Genomic DNA, 19290 nt, shown 5'->3' with positions numbered 1-19290 from the left:
AGCTGTTTCCCAAAGGCCACGCCACGGCCTCGTTCGAAGCAAACACAAGCAGACGACGCGGCAGCTCCAGCCCGCCTCCCCCGCGGCGCCCCAAAATGGACTCTACCCGAGACGGCCTCCTCTGCTCTGCGCATGCGCAGCACCACGCGCTTGCCTGGCCAATAGGCGCTAGCCAGAACCAGCGCATAACCGCTTCCTTCATTGGCTTGAATTTGGGCCGCCCAGGCAGTGTTCCCATGCCGCTGGAGTAGGCGGGACCAATTATCATGGAAGACTACGAGCTGCACATGACGTCACATGCTCGGGTGACCAATAGTGGGGCAGGGTTTTCGTCGCAGAAAGTTGGCCAGGCGGACGCTCAAGAAGGAAAGAGGTTCTTGCGTTTTTCTGGGGGTGCGACGCCGCAGCGTTGGTTGCCGCGCGTGGATCGTCGACTGCCTGTGCGCATTTCGTTTCGCGAAAACCTCGGTGGCATCACTGGGGCTTGTGTGTGTGAACACTGTGTGTGAAATATCTGCGACACATTCGCTTTGGATAACCGGCACGAAGCAGCGACGACCACTTGGATCTAACGACGACTCGCGGAGCTCGCACCGCCATTTCGGTGAGTCGTCCAAGCATGTGCTCCCTACACGAGCGTGGTTGCCTTCGTAGCAGTACCATGTCGCTGCGCCTGAAGCGGTGTACGTTCTCTTCGTGACGCTTTTCTAGCACGGTTTGCTCATATAGTGTCGAGTTTTGCGTATTCTTTAATTTTATTTATTTATGTTGTGCGTGTGCATGGATCGCTATTACGACCTGTCTTCGAAATTTGCGATTTTCGAACCTCACGTTGGCACCCTGCCCGACAGACAGCCTTACAGATTTTGCAGCACATATCCGACTTCAGACTTCTTTAGTTGTTTTGTGCCACTGCGGTCACGGCTGGCTGCCTGCCGTCCCGCATAATAATCACGCGACGACAAACGAACCAACGAAGCGACCAGAGGTCCCAGTCATAATTTCCATAGTGGGAAGGGGCGAGAGAGAAGTCAGCGAAGCAAACACAACCACCTTGGCGCGGTCGACGGAGCAATGAAAATAGCTGCAACGGCAGACTGAGCGCTTGCATCGACCGAAGCGGAGAGCGAGGAGGCGTCGTTGCATAAAGCGCAGACACAAAACGGTCGCCGTTAAATAATATCCGCAGAAAAAAACATGGCGAAGCAAAAACTGTCAAGTGGAGATCACCGTCAATACCCGACAGGAGGCGCTCAGAACCTGGCCCTTAGGTTGCCATGGCGACCGCGGACGCCCCCTCCAGCTGTGTCGTCTGCTACAATGGCCGTTCTGCTGCTGCTGCTGCTTCTACACGCGAGTTCGTGCATCGGCCGCTCACTGGGCGCTGCATGTTCGCAAGGCTCGCAGCTGAGTTTGCTCGAACATCTGATCGGCTCCGGCCAGTTTTTACCTCTCGCTCAAAATAAGCGCCAGCCAGCGCACTCGACGGCTGCTAGGGGACGGCCGTTTTATGCACGGCCAAGCTTTTCTTCGAAGTCATCCGCTTGCGACCTCCGCATCTCGGCCCCCTTACCATCTCGCTTTCTGCACCCCCCTCTTTTCATCCCCCTTCACTGCGTCAGCTGCTATGCCCCACTCGCCTGTTTGTTGCAGACAGCTATCGGCTCCACGAGTCCTTCCTGGGAGCCGGCCCGAAAAAGACGGGGGGTCGGAAGGGGGGTAAGCGGGCAGGGGGCACTCTTCGCAAATCCCCGTCGCTCCGGATGTGTTCCACCCACCGCTGTCGCTTTGTGCGTTTGCTTCCTTCGTTTTCCCTGCGGCCGCACCCCGCTGATACGAGTGCCTGTAGTTTTCCTCCTGCGGGGTATCAGTTGGGGGCTCGTCCGAGCCGTGCCTATGTGTGCTCGGTTCCCAGGGGGAATGCATGTGGGGGAAAGAGACCGCGAGAGCTTTCTCTGAAAGAGCGTTAAAGGAGGGGAGGGGGTAACAGTAGATTTGCGCGACTCGCTTGCTGGACTGAACTGTCGGTCCGCCCTTCCTTTCCCGCTTTCCGTCTCTCTCGCACGCGCGCGATGCATGACGGGACGAAAACAGCCGGCAGTCCTCCCGAGTATCCGTACCGGTCTGCGGCGGGTGCGTCTTGCCGGCTTGCTTCCCCAGAACGGTCGTCGACGGTTTCAAATGCTGTGCTGTGTGATGCGGCATCTCGACTGTTCTCCATAGCGGATTGAACCCAAACGTTCACGCTGTTTTGACGCAGCCTTTCACGGTGACGGCATGCAGCATTTGCGGACGCGAGAAATGGAGCAGTGAACGGCCGTGTGCGTGTCGCCGCCTCCACGGGCGTGTAGACGCTGGTTTGCTCTGCGATCGATACGGCGTCCTCGGGTGTTTTGGATATCTGATCTTGAGCTCCATGCATCTGGGTTTGGCTTTATTCTCCGCCTTGTGTGACCGTGTTCAAGCAGGTTGTATTGGTTTTGTGAACTTATGTTCGTGTAACCTGTTCTCGATCTTTCTATTTTTGTATACAACTGTGGTAGAGCGTTTTGCAGTGCTGCGCTATTGGATGGAATTTCGCCAGCATCGGTTTCGCCCTTTTTGTTTCGTGGTACCTCGACAACTCGTTAGTCCACCTTGGTGCAAGATTGTCTTACCTAGTGGAATAGATTTGATGCGCCCACCTTGTCCTACCTTACCTTACCTATATTTGGTAATATCGGCGCGCTTTCCGCGTAATACATTTCCTTCGGGAAACAGGCGATTATGCGAACTTGCAAACTTGGTCCTTTTCGCTTCGAGTTCTTTAAGGTGTCCGGATGATCGTACGTCGTTAGCCGAGTAGCGTATTGTTACTTCGCTAAGACATCGCTTGCAGTCTTTTAATGCAGTTGACTGTGTTGGTTGTGTCCCTGCAATTTCATCGCAGAAGCTTGTTTTTCATATTTGACATCGTCGCAATCAGTTTTTATACTAACTACACTGTTGCTTTTGGATTAGGAATGGATGCTCTGCACACATAATTTGTTGTTGCTTTGAACCGCAGACACGCCTTTCGATTAACATGTAAGGGTTGTCAGGCGCGACAGAAGCTTTTTTTTCTTCTCTTATTGTACAAGGTCCACATCTCTACATGCATGTTATAATCGTTCGCACATTGCTCCGGTCTGGGAGCACTTGCGTTAGGTCTGTTCTCCGCAGGCGCGCATATGTCGCGTTGACAGAACATATTTTGCCCGATATCATCGAATCTTTGACTCTGCCACTGTCTCCGTCGTGGCTTGGTCAGCATTTGTGTTTAAAAAAATTACAAGAAAGCTAAACATGGTCTATAGTCGAAGCAACCTGCTTCGATTCTTGTTGAACGCTTGCTTATTCCCTACTACAATGGATATTCTTCGTGTGCTCTTCATTTTGGTGATTCCCGAATAAAGTTGCCTCTGGCTTATTGTGCACGATTTGTCCGCGAGAGTGTTTGTGTGTGTGCATGGCGTTCATGCGTTCTTCTTTGATTCAAGGAATTCAAGGACGAACTGCCAGTGTTTTGTTTATGGCGCCACAAACTAGATTTTGAGATCTGCGTTTCGCACATTATTCTCGCTACTAAGCGCCGAGCAAGCAAAACATAGCGTGCATAGCGTTAACTGTTGAGCATGTTACCTTACCTTCTTGAATTCACAGTGCGCTGTATGGCGCGTTGTTACGTGCCTTGCGAAGTTTCGTTATGTAGAACTGCGGTGCATCGATATCATAGTGTAACGATGAGGCACGCTTGCGCACCGTGAACATCTTTTTTTTCCTGCTACAGGGCTATGTCCCAGGTTAACTGCAGTTACTGGTATCATTGAAAAGATAATACAACGGTTTCATCATCTCGATATCGTGAGCTACGTTTACCGGTACCTTCGCAAGTGAGTTGTATTATCTCACTGTGTATTGTAGTTGACAAAAATGGGTGGCTGTCCCCAAGTACGAGTGAATCAATCGCATTGTGGCACACACACAAAAAGAACGCACACGTTCATAACTTTCCATGCGCAGTTTGCAGTCGTTTCTTCTGAAGACACCCGCGTGACCAAATTATTGGTCGTCCAACGACTGCTCCGGCTAGGCCAGCTTTCATGCCGACCTAGCCTTTCAGTACGTAGGCACTGCTTCGAAGCAGTGTCTGCGTACTTAAAGGCTAGGTGAACACTCTGTTAAAGCACATTTCTCGGAGAAGCATTTGAGGCGCTTTTGTCGACCTGACGAGAAAAAAAAACACACTTGTGGATTTTTCCTGATGGTGTGGCTTTGGAGGAAGCGCAATAATTGGCATCTCTTCACAACGGTCGCAAGCAAAAGCAGTGTATTCGCGGTATACTTCGGAAAGTTCGAGTACGACGCGGAGTGTTTCCGAGTGCATTAGTTTGCGAACATTCTGGAAGTGTGCTGGCCGTGCAAGAAAACCTGTTTCTACAAAACACTGTCGTGCAGACTAAACTTTCGTGCTTTCCGAAAAGAAAAATGCCGTTCGTCTCTCGCGCTTCTCAGCGAGTTCGGGTCTTTGACCGTAGTGAGTGCCGCACAGAGTAGTAGTATGGGTCGAGCGTGTCTCTGCACGAGGTGTGAAATAAGAGCGACCTTCTTACTGAGATACAGGTACGGGACAGAAATAGAACCAAATTTTCGCATTGATCCTCCGAAAACGAAAACTGAGAAAGCAGTGCTCCAGCTTCGCCTCTATCGCTTTAGCAAGCTGGTTTAGGAGCGATATTGTACTGCCGCTTTCCACAGGAGCTGAAGAAATGCAGTGTGCAGCCGAACCATCTGCGAAACAGTCACTTTAATAGTCTAGCTCGAGTGAGCCAGCGCCTTCGCAGAAGGCGCCGTGTAGTAGAAAGTGCGCTTTTCGAACGCAGTTCTCTAGGATGCAGTTTCCTTCGCTGCGACAACGCTCTTTCCGATGTTTCACCTTCATGTAGTTTCGATCAGCGCGCAAAGCGAAGGACACAAGGACGATCTCTGTCCCTTCGCCTGCCCGTTACTCCGTGTAGACGAGGCACCCGCGGAACTTCCTGTAGTTGAACGAAACAAAATTTTCTGGAGATTTGCTCTGTACGTGTGCCACTGGGAGGCAGGTGTTCCTGCACTTGTTAAAAGTTGAGCATTGTGACTGGCCAGAGAATACGCGAGCCACATGCATTATGGGCTCTTTTGAGTGACTGCAACGAGGCAGTGATGTCACTGCTGACGCCGTCAATTGGCGAAGGTCGCAGCATCGATCTTATAGAATGCGGTGTCCGCCTGAGAGACTTAGTGCACTTTGACGATATCTTCGACGGAGCAACGACCCTCGCGTTGTGAAAAAAAAAAAAAAGAAAGAGAACCAATGTCTGCGCACGGCGCGTCAGTCGACGCTGCGTGGAAAATTCCTGCCGCTGCCCGTATAATGTCGCTTGCACGGCGTGTGTATCTGTACACAGTGGGAGCCGTCTCGGAATTCTTCGCCTCTTGAGTGGCAGACACGACGACCGTCGTTGAAAGAGCGATGCGTTTCGATACGTGGGCAGTGCTCGCGTATGCGAGGACCTTAATGTCGACATCTCTCGCTTCTCTATTGGGCGAGTGACGTCGGTGGGTGTGCGCGTCGGATCGAAGTGCGTCGAGCTACAGGCGCAGTTTGGGGGCACACATAGAGATGCACGGACAATGTCGAAATGTTTGTCTTTTCATGTACGTAAAAAACAAAAAAATGGAAAGAGCAGTGTTGAGGCGTGGCTTTGTCCTGTTTTTAATGTCTGCCTGTACTTTCAAAGATCGGCCCACCTGGCGCGCTTGCATTTTCAATGATATAACATTTTTTTTTTTTTTCAATCAAGAACGTCAGTTGTGGGTGAAAGCTGCTCCCGTAAGAGCGGTTTCACAGAAGCCCCCTTTACACACAGATATCGACCATATTCATAGAGCAGCATGTACGCGACGCTTTAAAAAATAATATATTCATCTCATACTGGTATGAACGCTATATCTTACATCTGCCTGCGGGAATAATATGTACGACAGTCATGCAACATCTTCCAATAACCTCAATAATTGTCTTTATTTTTTGTCATGTTTGCGAGATTCGCGGTACCGCTATTTTGAAGGCCACGGTAAACGTATATGAAGTATAAAAAAACGCGTTTCATGGACTACGTTTGTGGGGATGCGCACGGAACGAAGAGACAAGCGTGCGTCCTGGTAGCTCGATGACAACTGACTTTATTTTCTTTCTGCTGGCGCCTTCTGGAGACGCTGGTTTCCCTTATCCTCGCGCTGACAGCGCCACGGCTGCAGCTCGCGGTGCATTCCGGGTTTACCACACGTTTTCGGCGACTTTCTTTCGTTTTGCGCTGTGCTCCCTAACCGGCTGCAAAATGTAGCGTATATATATATATATATATATATATATATATATATATATATATATATATATATATATATATATATATATATATATATATATCGCCATATACACCGTTGGTAGTTGTCGCACGCGCCGGCTCTCAGGTGCATGCACGACTAGCCTTGGGAGCTACGTTGTCCGTTAATTAAGGCACAACCACAACGCGCGGCGTCTTACTATAGTTACTCTATATGCTACCAAAGCTACGTTTGAAAAAGGGTTAACCGAGGGTCCCGATTTTTTTATTAGTCATATCATAACAAGCCAACAAACACTCACACCAAGGACAACATAGGAGAAATTACTTGTGCTTAATAAATGAAATAAACGATAAATTAATGAAAATTAAAGTGGATGAAAAACAACTTGCCACACGTGGGGAACGATCCACAACCTTCGCATTTCGCGTGCGATGCTCTACCCATTGAGCTACCGCGGCGCCGTTTCCCCATCCACTTTCTTGGGTATTTATGTTTGCTAGCAGAAACCTGGGAGTGTTAGCCAGCGCCACCACTCACAGACCTTGGCGGCGGATGTGGAACCACATCCACATGGATGTGGAACCATGTGGATGTGTCTGCCACAGGCGTCACGAGTAGGTGATCTTTTTGGGTGAAGGCAACCGGTCAATAAACCCACACATGCTACCTGAAGGCATCATCAATGTTGCCGGATTCAGGACCCTCGTTATGTAATAAACGTTGTCCTTGGTGTCAGTGTTTGTTGGCTTGTTATGGCAAAGCTACCTTTGGTATCATATACAGTAACTCTAGCATGGACAAACGTTGGCGTCTAACGAGCGTCGCTCCCCCATTGTTGCATTCTTTTTGGCGACGCCGAAGATCCATGAGGCCAGGGGCCTTTGTGCCGTTGTTTCTTGGCTCGGTTCTTGGCTCTCTTACAGAAGCAAGACAAAGTGAAGTCTCAATAACGCAATCACTGCTAACAGTAAAGAGTTTTAGATTAGGTGACGCAAGAAGCGCCTTGCTCACCCAATGTCTGCTCGGGCAATGAACTATGTGGCAATGAAGCGGAAGCTGCAGAGATGCACATGTATTACTGCGCCGAGCAGTCCGGCGCAGTTTGGAGCGCTTCCTGTTTCCCGGAGTATAGATACCGATTCTCATTTGGCCGAACGCGGAAGAGAAAAGTGAAAAAAAAAGAAAAGTCAAATTTAACACTGAGCGAGTGAGTTTTATTACCTTGCTTTAGATGAACCTAACGCGAATAAGACTATATAAGGGACTATTTTCCAGAGTGCTGTTACTTGTGCGCACATTGCCTCCGCATCCTTTTTTTTTTTTTTCGTTGCCGCATAAACTTGTCGGCGATATGAGCAACGCGGTGCCGCGTTGACGCCAACGGTCGCTTGTTCTGTGCTTTTCCTTTGTGCAACGCACAACTTGAAAGTACGCCGCATAAGAACGCCATGATTGCGTAGTTTAACGCCTTGCATAGTTTGATGCCTGGAGCACAGCGTGATAGGTAACGCATGATGATCCCCCTCCTAACGAATTGCCTCTCATCTAAACCAGCGTCGTGGATCGTCGTTAGCGTCAACAAGTAATGAACGAGTCATTCCGGCATATTCTCGTGTTGACGAAACAAGCTAGCACGAGAGAAGAAGTGGAAAAAAACAAAAACAAAGCAGAGTTAAGCGTTGCATCATGTTAGATGAGAACCTGCCGATATGTTGCGATGGCCGTGGACGCATCCGCGCTGCCCTAATCAAATAAAGTGTGCCGAGAATATTTTGCTAATGAGCTTTTACTGTCTGCGCGCGATGTCGTCGAGTTAACTCGTTCGCGAGAAGCCAAACGCGCTTGAACGACCGCTTTACATTCTGTCGTTTCTTGCACTTGCGGGAACGTCAGCTTTGACTATAGACATGGCCCCGAAAAAAATAACTGCTGCGTAAATTTTGTTGCGCCTGACCGTTTGCATGGCTACCTTCCAAATCAGCAATGTGTATTGACAGCGGTAGCTGAAAGTGCACGCTCGTATTTGGACTTTGCGTACCAGCCGTCCCGTTCTACACACAGGCACTATAGCTTAAGATGCGCATGTTTCCGCGTCCTCGGTAGTACGAAAACTTCGTAATAGCAAGTTGTCGCCCAAATGCGCATCTGAAACGTCCGCAGTGATTATTAACAGTACGGCTTTCCGCGGTGACGTTAAATGGTCGCCTTTTATTGCGATAGCAACTGCATGCGGACGCTCGAACCGCGTTTAATTGCGCCGTCGTCTTGCTGTCCTGCCATTGACGGCACACGCCAGTGCGTTTGGCTCCAAAAGCGACAAAGCCACGTGCACCGTCACGCTCCGTTCAGTCGGTTCTTCCGAGGCTGCAGGGCTGCGTATACTGGCTTCCACTGCTGGCACATCGGCGTTCTGCGCACACGCATTAGACAGCTGTAGAATAGCAAACATCAGTTACAGCGTGTACATGGACAGGGACCAAAAGAACGACGAAGACAAGCCCAAACTAGCCCGTACCCAAACCCTGCTTTAGAATAGCGTTTGCCGCCTTATGTACGTTAAACGTAAGCACCTTTGCGGGACGTTTCAGTGCGTGTCCTTTCAAGTCCTTTAGTTCAGCGTACGAAAACGCAAACCTAAAGAAATAAAACATGGCGCCGTATGGCGCCTCATGCCAAACGTATCCAAGCCAAGATGATCCATTAGCAACCACATCCTGCCGTTGCTATGTGGACGCGTCTCGTTAAGCCTACGGGCGCCACAATCGCCAAATGATCTCAGAAAATGAACGCTCTATGCGCGCATAACTAACCTTTCAGGTGAGTTTAGAGAAAGTGAAAGCTCATTACAGTAGTTACTGTCGATCAACGCAAGTGAGAACGTAGCCATCACGAGATTTCACGCTGAAGCGGGAGGCATGGTTGCCGTCCCCATGTTGGATAACGCTATTTCTTAGCGTCCATAAACATTACGACCGTTAAACTCGCCAAATAACGTACGTTATCATAGCGCACGTAAACCGCAGAAACGCTGTAATGTTCCGAGCATGCACAGTGAGGACGACGCGATTTATTTATGTACGTAATGCTTTTACGTTTGGTTGCAAACCCTAAACTAAAACTGTCTGTTATAACGTGTTCCCGCTGAGCAGAGTGTGTGTGCACCGTGACACGTGCACACACACTGGTCAGAGCGGAACAGACAGCAAATAACGCCAACCTAGATTTATGCAGTGATTTCTTTGGACGCTTAAGATACGCCGACGGTTTTCCTTCGGTCGCAACTCGTGCGACACCGCTGGCCAGGTCCTCAGCACGCCAGAGTTCCGAATACTAAACCTCGCTGTCGTGCTTCTTCGCCTTCCTGCGAAACTAACGGTTTCTTCAGCGTCTATCGTGTCTACTTCGCGAATACAAAGGGGAACTTGGAAACCCTGCCTGCTCACTGGTAGTATTATTGTCATGACACATAACTTGAATACTATAAGAGCTTAAAATTGTTTTCTCGTATTTGGGCTGTTTTGAGCACAGGAAAAGCTTCCCGGAACTTGCCGGATTGATCCTTGAGTGTAGTCCTTCTTTGTTGGTGAACCATTAAATATAGGCGCTGTGAAACATTCGTGACGTCACGGTGACGTGGTGCAGCCGGAATTCACAACGCTTCAGTCTTTCTTCCTTTTTGGCTCTTTTTCTGGTTCAGCACGCCTTTTCTCTCTCTCACACACACACACACACACACACACACACACACACACACACACACACACACACACACACACACACACACACACACACACACACACACACACACACACACACACAAACACACACACAAAGGATGCCGCATTGCTATTGCAGATGCGCAGTGTACACGTACAGCATGGCCGAACATTCACTGTAAGTGTAGATGTATATATTTTTTTATGCCCCCCCTCCCCCCTGCAATGCCGCCTAATGGTCGGCAGACGCGCAGGACGACGACGCCGGGCAAACTTTTCGCGCGGACGCGTGGTCATCGCGCCATATGCGACTCACGGGGTTTCTTTCTTTTCCCGCCCATGCCGCAGGCTAAGGCGGACGTCCGCTGCTTGTCGTTGCACACGGCAACGGGCCACGCCGCGAACAAGTGCACCTTTAAATACATTGTATATAACTCTCGGCCCATACCCGCACACGGCCGCGCGAGCACACAATCCTCCTCGACGGGCGAGGACATTCATCACCGCCACTGGCGTGTATAATGCTGCCGCATCAGCAGCAGCTATAAGCTGGGCAGCCGCCATGTCCCACGGTATAGCGACAGCAGGCGCGGGCCTTCTTTCCTTTGAAGACGCCGCCCCGTCGAGCCGCGTTCGTTGGTCGGGCCCGGGTCAAGCCGCGGCATGCGCGCCGTCTCAGTCCCGCGGTCGCACCAGTCACTTGCGCTGCGTGATTCGTCGTTGCACTCGTCGACGACCTCATTGTGGTGACTGTGCTACTCGGGGGGAGGGGGAGGGGGCAGGTATGCATGCCTGTCCCCTCGGAATCGTCGGACCGATCGGCAGACGCTGCATGGTCGACACCGTGCGAGCAGTGTGTAGTTGTGCGACTTCGTGGTGGCGGTCGTCCTCGTGTGGTCATTTTTGTCCAGCGCTGATTGCACGGGTTGCGCGCGGCACCTTGATCCCCCGTCAGACGTGGTGGTTGACCCACGATGAGAAAGAGAGTGAGAGAGAAAAGATGCGGAATTGGATTTCGAAACGTCGTCGCGCCGACAGCCGATGCGGTTTATCTTCCAGACGCTCGGCATAGTCTGGGTGGCGGTTGCCGGCGAAAATTGGAAGTGGCGGCGCGGGAAATGCGTCAGGGCCAATTATAGGGGCCAGCTGGCGCGGACTCTTCTGCCCAAACTGCATGCGCGCAGAGAGCGAACAGGGCAGGGTATGTAGGTTGCTGTACTCTGCAGGCGAGCTTGGAACGTGCGCGCCGCATTTTGTGCGATGCTTACGTTGTGCGGTCATTTCTGTCCGTCGATAGAGGGAGGTGCGGCGACGCGTGTAGAAATCACGGGTGCGATGCCTTTAAGACGTGGGCGCTTATAAACTAGAGTCGAACGTAAACAGCGAGTCCTTGGACGATTGCCTGACAACCTTCGAACATCGCGTGAACGGACTGAACGGCGATGCATTCTGTGCATTCCGTGACGGACCAGAGATTGCTGTTTACGTTGGTTACCTTTCTCTGCATTCGTGTATACTAAGCTGCTGTTCTCATAGCGGTACGCAAAAATGACGTGGGGCAAGGAACGCACGCCATATATAGAGTGAATATAAAGGCCAGTCGTTCGCCTATGGCTCTACACCGCTTGGAGACCGAGGGCGAGATACATTTTCAATAAAGCTATATACTACTTTCTTTCGCGCGGTGTTGATCAGCGTTAACTGGAACATTAGTTCCTTTCGCCACAGATTTCGAAAACGCATTTCTCGAAACTGGTGCTGTGCGCAGGATTTCTGCCAAATTGATATTACCTCGATACTATATACTGCGATTCAATTCCGTAATTGTTGCATGTGCCCTGAAGTGAATACGGCGGTATCGCGAATCCTCGCTAATCAACGCCGCGCTGTCATTTATCATGCGAGCCTGCTGTCCGCCGCTTTGAGTGATCCAGCTGACATGGCATGATTGCGCTATCTGCCACAGCCGACCTTCCACAAGTCTGCTTCAAATAAAATAAAATAATGATGTGGTGTAATTTAATGCAGTGTGATCCTGTATTGTTGAAACTGCGGCTATCGTTCAGACAATCCGAGAGCGCGACCGCAGCAACGCACTTGTCCCCGCGCCGCGTATTCCTCCGCCCATGAGCGTCGAATTTGCTGTTCCTCTCTATTTTTCTTTTGCATTTTTATTATTTTTCTTTTTTTTTTCGTGAACACGATCAAAATCGCGTTAAAAGTTCGCTCGACCGTCCAATTATTGTTATGAACCCGCAAAAAAAAAAAAAAAAAAGTCTGCTGTGACTAATGTCAGTGAAAACTACCATCGAGTGTGCATGTCAACCGGCGACGACGAATTCCCAAAAATTTTTTGTTTGCAAGTGCACCCTACGATCGGCCGGTCGTCTTTACCAATAATTTCGTTACGCGTAACGTAGGTACAAAGCTATATATAGAAGCTATACCTTCAACGTTAATTCAAGCGCGACCAAGATTGCGATCGACTAGTATATATATATATATATACATATACACGCGCAAGAATGACGTGGGGCAAGGAACGCACGGCATATATAGAGTGAATAAGGCCAGTCGGTCGCCTATAGCGCTACACCGCTTGGAGACTGAGGGCGAGATATATCTTCAATAAAGCTATATACTACTTTTTTTTTGCGCGGTGTTGATCAGCGTTAACTGGAACATTAGTTCCTTTCGCCACAGATTTCAAGTACGCATTTCTCGAAACTGGCGCAGTGCACAGGATTTCTGCTAAATTGATATTACCTCGATACTACATACTGCGATTCAATTCCGTAATTGTTGCATGTGCCCTGAAGTATATATATATATATATATATATATATATATATATACTAGTAATTGGCGACACCTACGGCTTTTTCCCTGTCTTCACTGCTGCAACACTTCGTCTCCAGCGTTAGGATTGGCTGGTTGGCTGGTACTTTGCTCTTACGAACAACGCTAGCGTAAGAGAGAGAGAAAGCAAGGACAGGAAAGGCAGGGAGGTCAACCAGAAGAGCATCCGGTTTGCTACCCTACACTGGGGATAGGGGAATAGAAAGAGTATAAAGGGAGAGAGTGAGCACTGAGTGCGTGTGGGCGGGACACTATGCACAGGGACACTATAAACGGTCTCTTAAGCCGGTGCACTACAAGTACTGCACTAATGCACGATTCGCCTCTCGTGCCAGTGACGGGTGTGGCCACGGTCCGAGTATCTTTGACTCGGTGAACGGTCTTAAGTCCAGTCGGTGTAAAGTTTCCCGCAGAGAGAGGCGTTGTGCATCGTAGCGTGGGCACGTGCACAATAGGTGCTCGATGGTCTCCTCGCACCCACAGGAATCGCACAGCGCGCTCGCGACCATTCCCAAAGGATAGGAGTATATATTCTCGGCCATTCCCAAACGATAGGAGCTAGCGTAAGAGCTTTTCTTTTCTGTCTATGGGCCCAGGAGTTTTGAAGACGGGTAAGTGCGAATTATTACGGTACAGCGACGCTTGGAGCTCATGAAATTCAAATTTAGACGTTCATTTACGTCGATGGTCAAGCGCATATCGACCGACTGTCTATATATAAATATATATATTCTCGGTGTTTGAAAGCACTATATGTACCGCAAGGGTTGTGTGAATATAGCCATATAATTGTATGGTGATTATATTACCAGCGGCATGTCAAGAGTCATGCATGTCTGCTCGGCCCCGCGAGCACAATCCTGAGCGCCTAATGGCACCTTATATCTAAGCTAGCCCTGCATTCATTATATGAGGCGTGTTTTAACCTAAACGTGCTGCTGCTCCTACTGCTACTATATGAACCGCGGAAGTGCATGTAGCGGGTCAACATTATGACTCATTTTGCGTCCAGTGTGTCACAGTGTGCATGCGATATATGTTGTATGCCTCTTTCTTATAACTCGCCACCATATCGCGTTTGGCAGGATAGGGCGAGTACGACTTTTTTTTTTTTTATCACTCTTGACTGCACTAGACAGTATTGCCTTAGCATATTCACAAGGCAATCCGCCTTGAAATCGGGAGTAAGATTATCAATATCATAGCGGCACAGACGCGTTTGGCGCTGTTATACGGTCCTGAGCATAGCCGGATGAACTATCTTCTGCCGGTTTGCATCGCTTAATGTAGCAGCGAAAAGTGGAGACTCAAATTCCGCGCCTGTCCTAACTGCCTAAAACACAACTGGCTGCAAAATGTTGCATGCTTAGCAGTGTCATAAAGCTTACTGTCGAACCCGGTTATAACGAACACGCTTACGTGCCGGAAATAGTTCAAGTCCAATGCATCGGGTAATTCGATACACCCAAGCTCGCCTATACTGACGTGAAAAAAGAAGTCATTAGGTCGTTGTAGTGTACACGCCTTTCCAGTAGAGCATAGAAGCCTGTAGAGAAGGCATCCATTTATTGAAAACAGAACTGCGTGAAGTAGGCATGTTAATACTTGCCTTTCCTTTGTTTCTCAGTGTCATGAAGAATGACGTTCTCGATGCACGAGATTGTTCATACCTGCTCCCTTCCACTTCCCTAAATGTCTGCACCGTAGGCCTGCGTATAACATCCATATGGGCCGCAAAAAGTGCGTCCCGACGCGTCCTGCGAAGCGGCTTTTCACATAGCAGCAGGCATCCCGAGTGCAATAGATTCAATGTCCGTTTCGTTATGAGCGCGTTAATTACTCGACACGTGAGTCGGTCAGCAAGTTTCGCTTGTTCGAAATAAACAATGCTTCATTTTATCCGGGTTTTTTTTTTTATGTCCGGGTTGGACGGTATATATATCTTTGTACATCTATGCATTCGGCGTGCAAGCAAGCGCAGATTGGGTGGAGCCGCTGGTCGAAGTCCCGTTATGCACTGATTGGGACAATTCGGGCATAAACGCTCGTGCCTGATCATCATATATGCGTGCATTTCATCAGTGCTCTTGCAAGTGCTAGCGTGCGCACAACGCGCGTGCCCGTGTATATACACGGCTTTTTCTCCGTGCGCTGCACCTCTCGTTAGTTAGGAGATAAGTCGCAAGCACCCATTTATAGCTAGCCATACGCAAGAAGCCAATCACTCCAACATCTACTTTCTGTAACCAAGCCGGACCTGAATGTATACGCGGCGATGTGATCGCGGCTGTTGCGAACGGGGGTGTTCTGCATGGCAGCGCCGAGTTTGTGGGTCGGTATATAATGTATAGCAGTTCTGTCCCGGTTTTGTTTGTGTTTCTTTTTTCGTTTCTTTTTCTTCTTCTCTTTTCACGCGTCGTCAATTCTAAGGCCTGGGTCGGCGGTTGCAGCGCGCGGCCGCCCACGTTACCACCAATACCGGCCAGTCGTGAGCGTTGGATGATAAGAGGATAGAATCGAGCGAAATTAATCGCCACATTATATCGGTCGTTGTTTGCCGGTGTACTGCTGACTTGATATATATAGAGCGCCTTATGTGGAGGAACCATGTATGCGCTCGTGTATACTTAGAGATATATAGGTGCACGTTAACGAACACCGAGTGGTCAAAATTCATCCGGAGTCCCCCTCTACGGCGTGCCTCATAGCCATATCGTGGTCCTGGTCAGTAAAAAAGGGCAGATTTTAATTTCAAAATTTTAAGCTCACTTTGGTGAGAAAGAAATTGCGGTGGTTTTACCTATGCCGCCTTGTTGTGTCAGCGCAAGACGATCACTTTACAATGATATTCAAAACATAAAAGTAAGGGGCCGAGAAGGGGACGGGGGGGGGGGGGGCGTGACTTGCTTCCAGCAACTTTATCAATGCGTGTTCCTGAGGCAGGCGTAATCGGCAACAGCAAAGTCGCTCATAAAGTCACTGCTCGTGGTCTAAAAACAGCGTGTTAATTGCTTGTCTGTTTGCGCTGTTCCACTGCTGCTTCCTTTTGTGCTACGTTTAAAGGTAAATCGTCGTAAGTAAAGTGCACATGTATGCCACAAAAGGTGTGCGCCCAGCATAAACGTAAAAAAAAAAAAATGCACGCCATCCCTTCACCTATAATCCTCTTTGCCATGCATTTACACGCTTGATTTTTACTAATGTTAATATCCACGAGTTAGCGGGGGCATGTAGCTCTGACGTCCGTCGAGCGAGGAGAGAGGTTTTGAATGATTACAGGAGTGAGAGTGAGAAAGCATAAATTATTTTCTCGTGCGATAAGGCATGCGATAAGCAACTCCATCGACAACGTCTGGCAAGAAGGCTGGGAGCTGGTCAGCATTCACTTTTTTTCTGGAGACAACCGTCTATGTGTGTCGGAGCGTTGCAATGTTCGCGTCACCGCTCCTGGCGTTGTAGTACATTGCACTCTGCCCTTCTCTCGCACGCAACGTCGAGCTTGCCCGCCCGCGATGGAGACGCAGTACAGCGACGGGGCCTCTTCGTCTTCGCCTCCCTTCTTGCGCCCGCTACACGCGCCGTTTAACGCTAAGTTCCCCACTATGCGTTTACTCTCGTATCGTGTTCTCTGCATTCGATACCCAAATTTGTCGCGACGCCACCGTTTTCGCAGCGAAAGAAACATTCCCGGAAGACGAGGAAATACCGAGAAATCTCAAAACCGCAAGTTGAAATGCACCTGTTTTATTTCTCTCTCTTCGCGCTGTTCAATCACAATTGTTCCTTCGCTCTACATACTCAGCCCCCACCGCGCTGTCGGAAAAAAAAAAAGAAAAGAAAGAAACCCTCGCCTACCGTCTCTTTTTTTTATAATGTGATCCGGGCTCGCCCACCACGTTGAACATATTAGCCTTTAGCTATACAGGGTATAGTTACAGGCAAAATTTTTCTCCTGTAGTCGTAAACCGCAAATGTTGCATTTGCTTCACTTTTGCTCCCGAGAAGCATTTCTCGTATGACCTAGTACCCTCTGTACGGAAATATGCGGCATGTCTGTAGAGGTCTCTGACCTTGCTATCGACTAGCGCATACTTCTCGTTCCCAACTGTACCGTTGTCAGATGGGAAGAGGACTTGGCAACCAGAGGCGCCGCGTCCCAGAGCTTTCATGTACTCATCAACCCAGCATCATTCGATACATTGACCCCGGTACCCCCCACAACCCGGGCTGACTGGGTGGGGGGACTTGGGTCGGGTACACTTGACGTCCGTTTGCAGCGGCCAACTCACCACTTCCAGTGCGCTGCATGGTTGCGCTTGACGGCGGCATTCAGGACAAAGCCGAATATCGCAGCCGTCGTTCTCAACCGAGACACTGACTTAGGTCCAGCAAACTTCGACGGTTAGCTTCTCGCACTAGCTGTCCCATTGAGCAGCTTTTCACACGGTGTTCCAGCGTCCGTTGATGTAACTTAATGGCCCAGTGTGGTAAGACAGTGTTTTCACACAAATTAATTCCGCGAGACATCGGGCGCTGTATGCATGAAACGCAAGCATCAACCGTTAAATGCTTCAATGCCTACTTTATTTTTTCATGTAGGTTCTCCTCGTTTGCTTATCGAATCCTGCTGGTTCCTTAGCACAACATATCTTTTTTTTTTCACGCATAGATCACGGGACGTATGTTTGAGAGCAAAAATCGCCTTAATATGTTTTAAGAGTACATACTCAGGGGTTGTTGAAACGAAGTTGGGAGACAGTGCTTATATATATCGCGTTGCCATCGCGGCTATACGCGTTTATCGATACGCCGAACTGCCAACCTTAACGTCCCGTGAAAATGTGATATCGCTCATTTCCGACGGGCGACAAACCTCGCGCATTGATTTCAAGTAGACGCACTCTTGCTCTGATTTCTTGTCGTATCGGAGTTCCGAGTCTGTACAGCGACAGCCAGGGGCAAGGCAGGGATCCGTGGCCGTTTTGTCACCGACGGCAGCTGCACCCCCGCGGTAACCGATTGCGGTCAAAGACCGGATTGCACACTTGCCACCGATCACGCATCACGATCACGATCACGCGGAGGAAAAAAACAGAGACTCGGGTCTTAGCCACATACCTTTCTTTTCGGCCTGTATTTCGTCGCCCACAAAATCACGTGAACACACCCTGTTGCCGCTGAAGGTGCAAAACGGCTGCGGTTGAGCGCACTGCTCGGAACATCGAGGGTGAGCGGCCGAGAGGACCGACTCCGCTTGCTCGAGCTTCATAGCAGATAGAAAGGTAAAGAAAGAAATAGAGAGAGAAGCCTGCCATGGGAGCCGAAAAGAGGTTCTCTGTTGTACACCCTCCCAAGGAAAGCGCCTCAGAAGCACCTTTTTCTTTCCCTCTTTCTTTTTCAGGGTGGGGGGGGCAAACAAAAGAGTAGGGGCTTTAGGCTGCAGGGGTTAAAAGCCATAAATAACTTTGCCTGGTGCGAGGCTGCATGCACGTGTGCGCACCCACGACCTGTCCGCCTGTGATCGCCTCGGCTACCTTGGTGAAGGCTTAGTGCGTGCGCGCCCCGGAGACAGAGTGGAAGGCAGGAGAGTGTTAGCTTGGGGCTCCTTCAACCCACCCTGTTCCTTCTCTGTTCGTCGCTAGGTGGTCTCTCACATCCGCACGTCGTGCCAAAAGGGTTCCACCACCCCCTCCGCGCACCACCCCCCTTCCCACTTCCCACCACGCTAGGCCCCAGGCACCGTCTTCACGCCTGTAACTGAAAATGGCCCTCGGATTAGGTGGTGCTCCGAGAAGAGCAGCGTGCTGGCAGGATCAAAGATGCGCGACGTGTTCCGGACGGTTAATAATCTTGACGAAAGAATCAAGCCTGGCGAAAGGGCCCAAACGGTGGTAACGACGGCCGGCTTCGATCATCAGTGCTGTCAATAACGCATTTCCCAAGGGTCATTGCAACGACCAGCTGCGAACGACCTCCGCTGTGTTGCTGCTTCACGGCAGTGGTGCACGACGTTCTTGTTGCCACGACCAGACGCATCGCGTGCGCTGCATTTTCTCAATGCATCGCAACGCGAGTGTTGAAACTTGAAAATTTGCAACTTTAGTCCTCGCGGGCGCCAAGGGAGCAGTTATTGTCCAGAACAGCACAAGTGTTTGTGTTTTCGCCGGGAAGTGCTCGTCTACTACCGGAAACTTTCTATCTATCGGCAACACTTGCATTCTTCAAAACGGGCAACCTAAAAAATTCAATACAGGCTTCGTCAACAAAACCGCACTGCACGGGCCGTGCGTGCCTCCACGCTCAAAAA

General features: G+C 49.8%; 1 protein-coding gene across 15 annotated transcripts in view; it reads left to right on the top strand.

The window, feature by feature from the left end:
* Positions 1-228: 228 nt before the first annotated feature.
* The window catches only part of LOC142575352 (uncharacterized), a 219151-nt gene continuing 200089 nt past the window's right edge, over positions 229-19290 (top strand). For 6 of the 15 annotated variants that reach the window (XM_075684644.1, XM_075684645.1, XM_075684649.1 and 3 more), the window contains exon 1: positions 230-604. The gene's annotated coding sequence lies outside the window, so the exon portion shown is untranslated. Of the gene's footprint in view, positions 605-19290 lie in introns of all 15 variants that reach the window. The other 9 variants (XM_075684654.1, XM_075684653.1, XM_075684657.1 and 6 more) reach the window with 4 other exon arrangements.

This window comes from Dermacentor variabilis, chromosome 3 (genome assembly GCF_050947875.1).
Source record: "Dermacentor variabilis isolate Ectoservices chromosome 3, ASM5094787v1, whole genome shotgun sequence".
NCBI classification, from domain to species: domain Eukaryota; kingdom Metazoa; phylum Arthropoda; class Arachnida; order Ixodida; family Ixodidae; genus Dermacentor; species Dermacentor variabilis.
The sequence above is the reverse complement of the archived record's forward strand: the minus strand, read 5'-3'. Positions and strand labels throughout refer to the sequence as shown.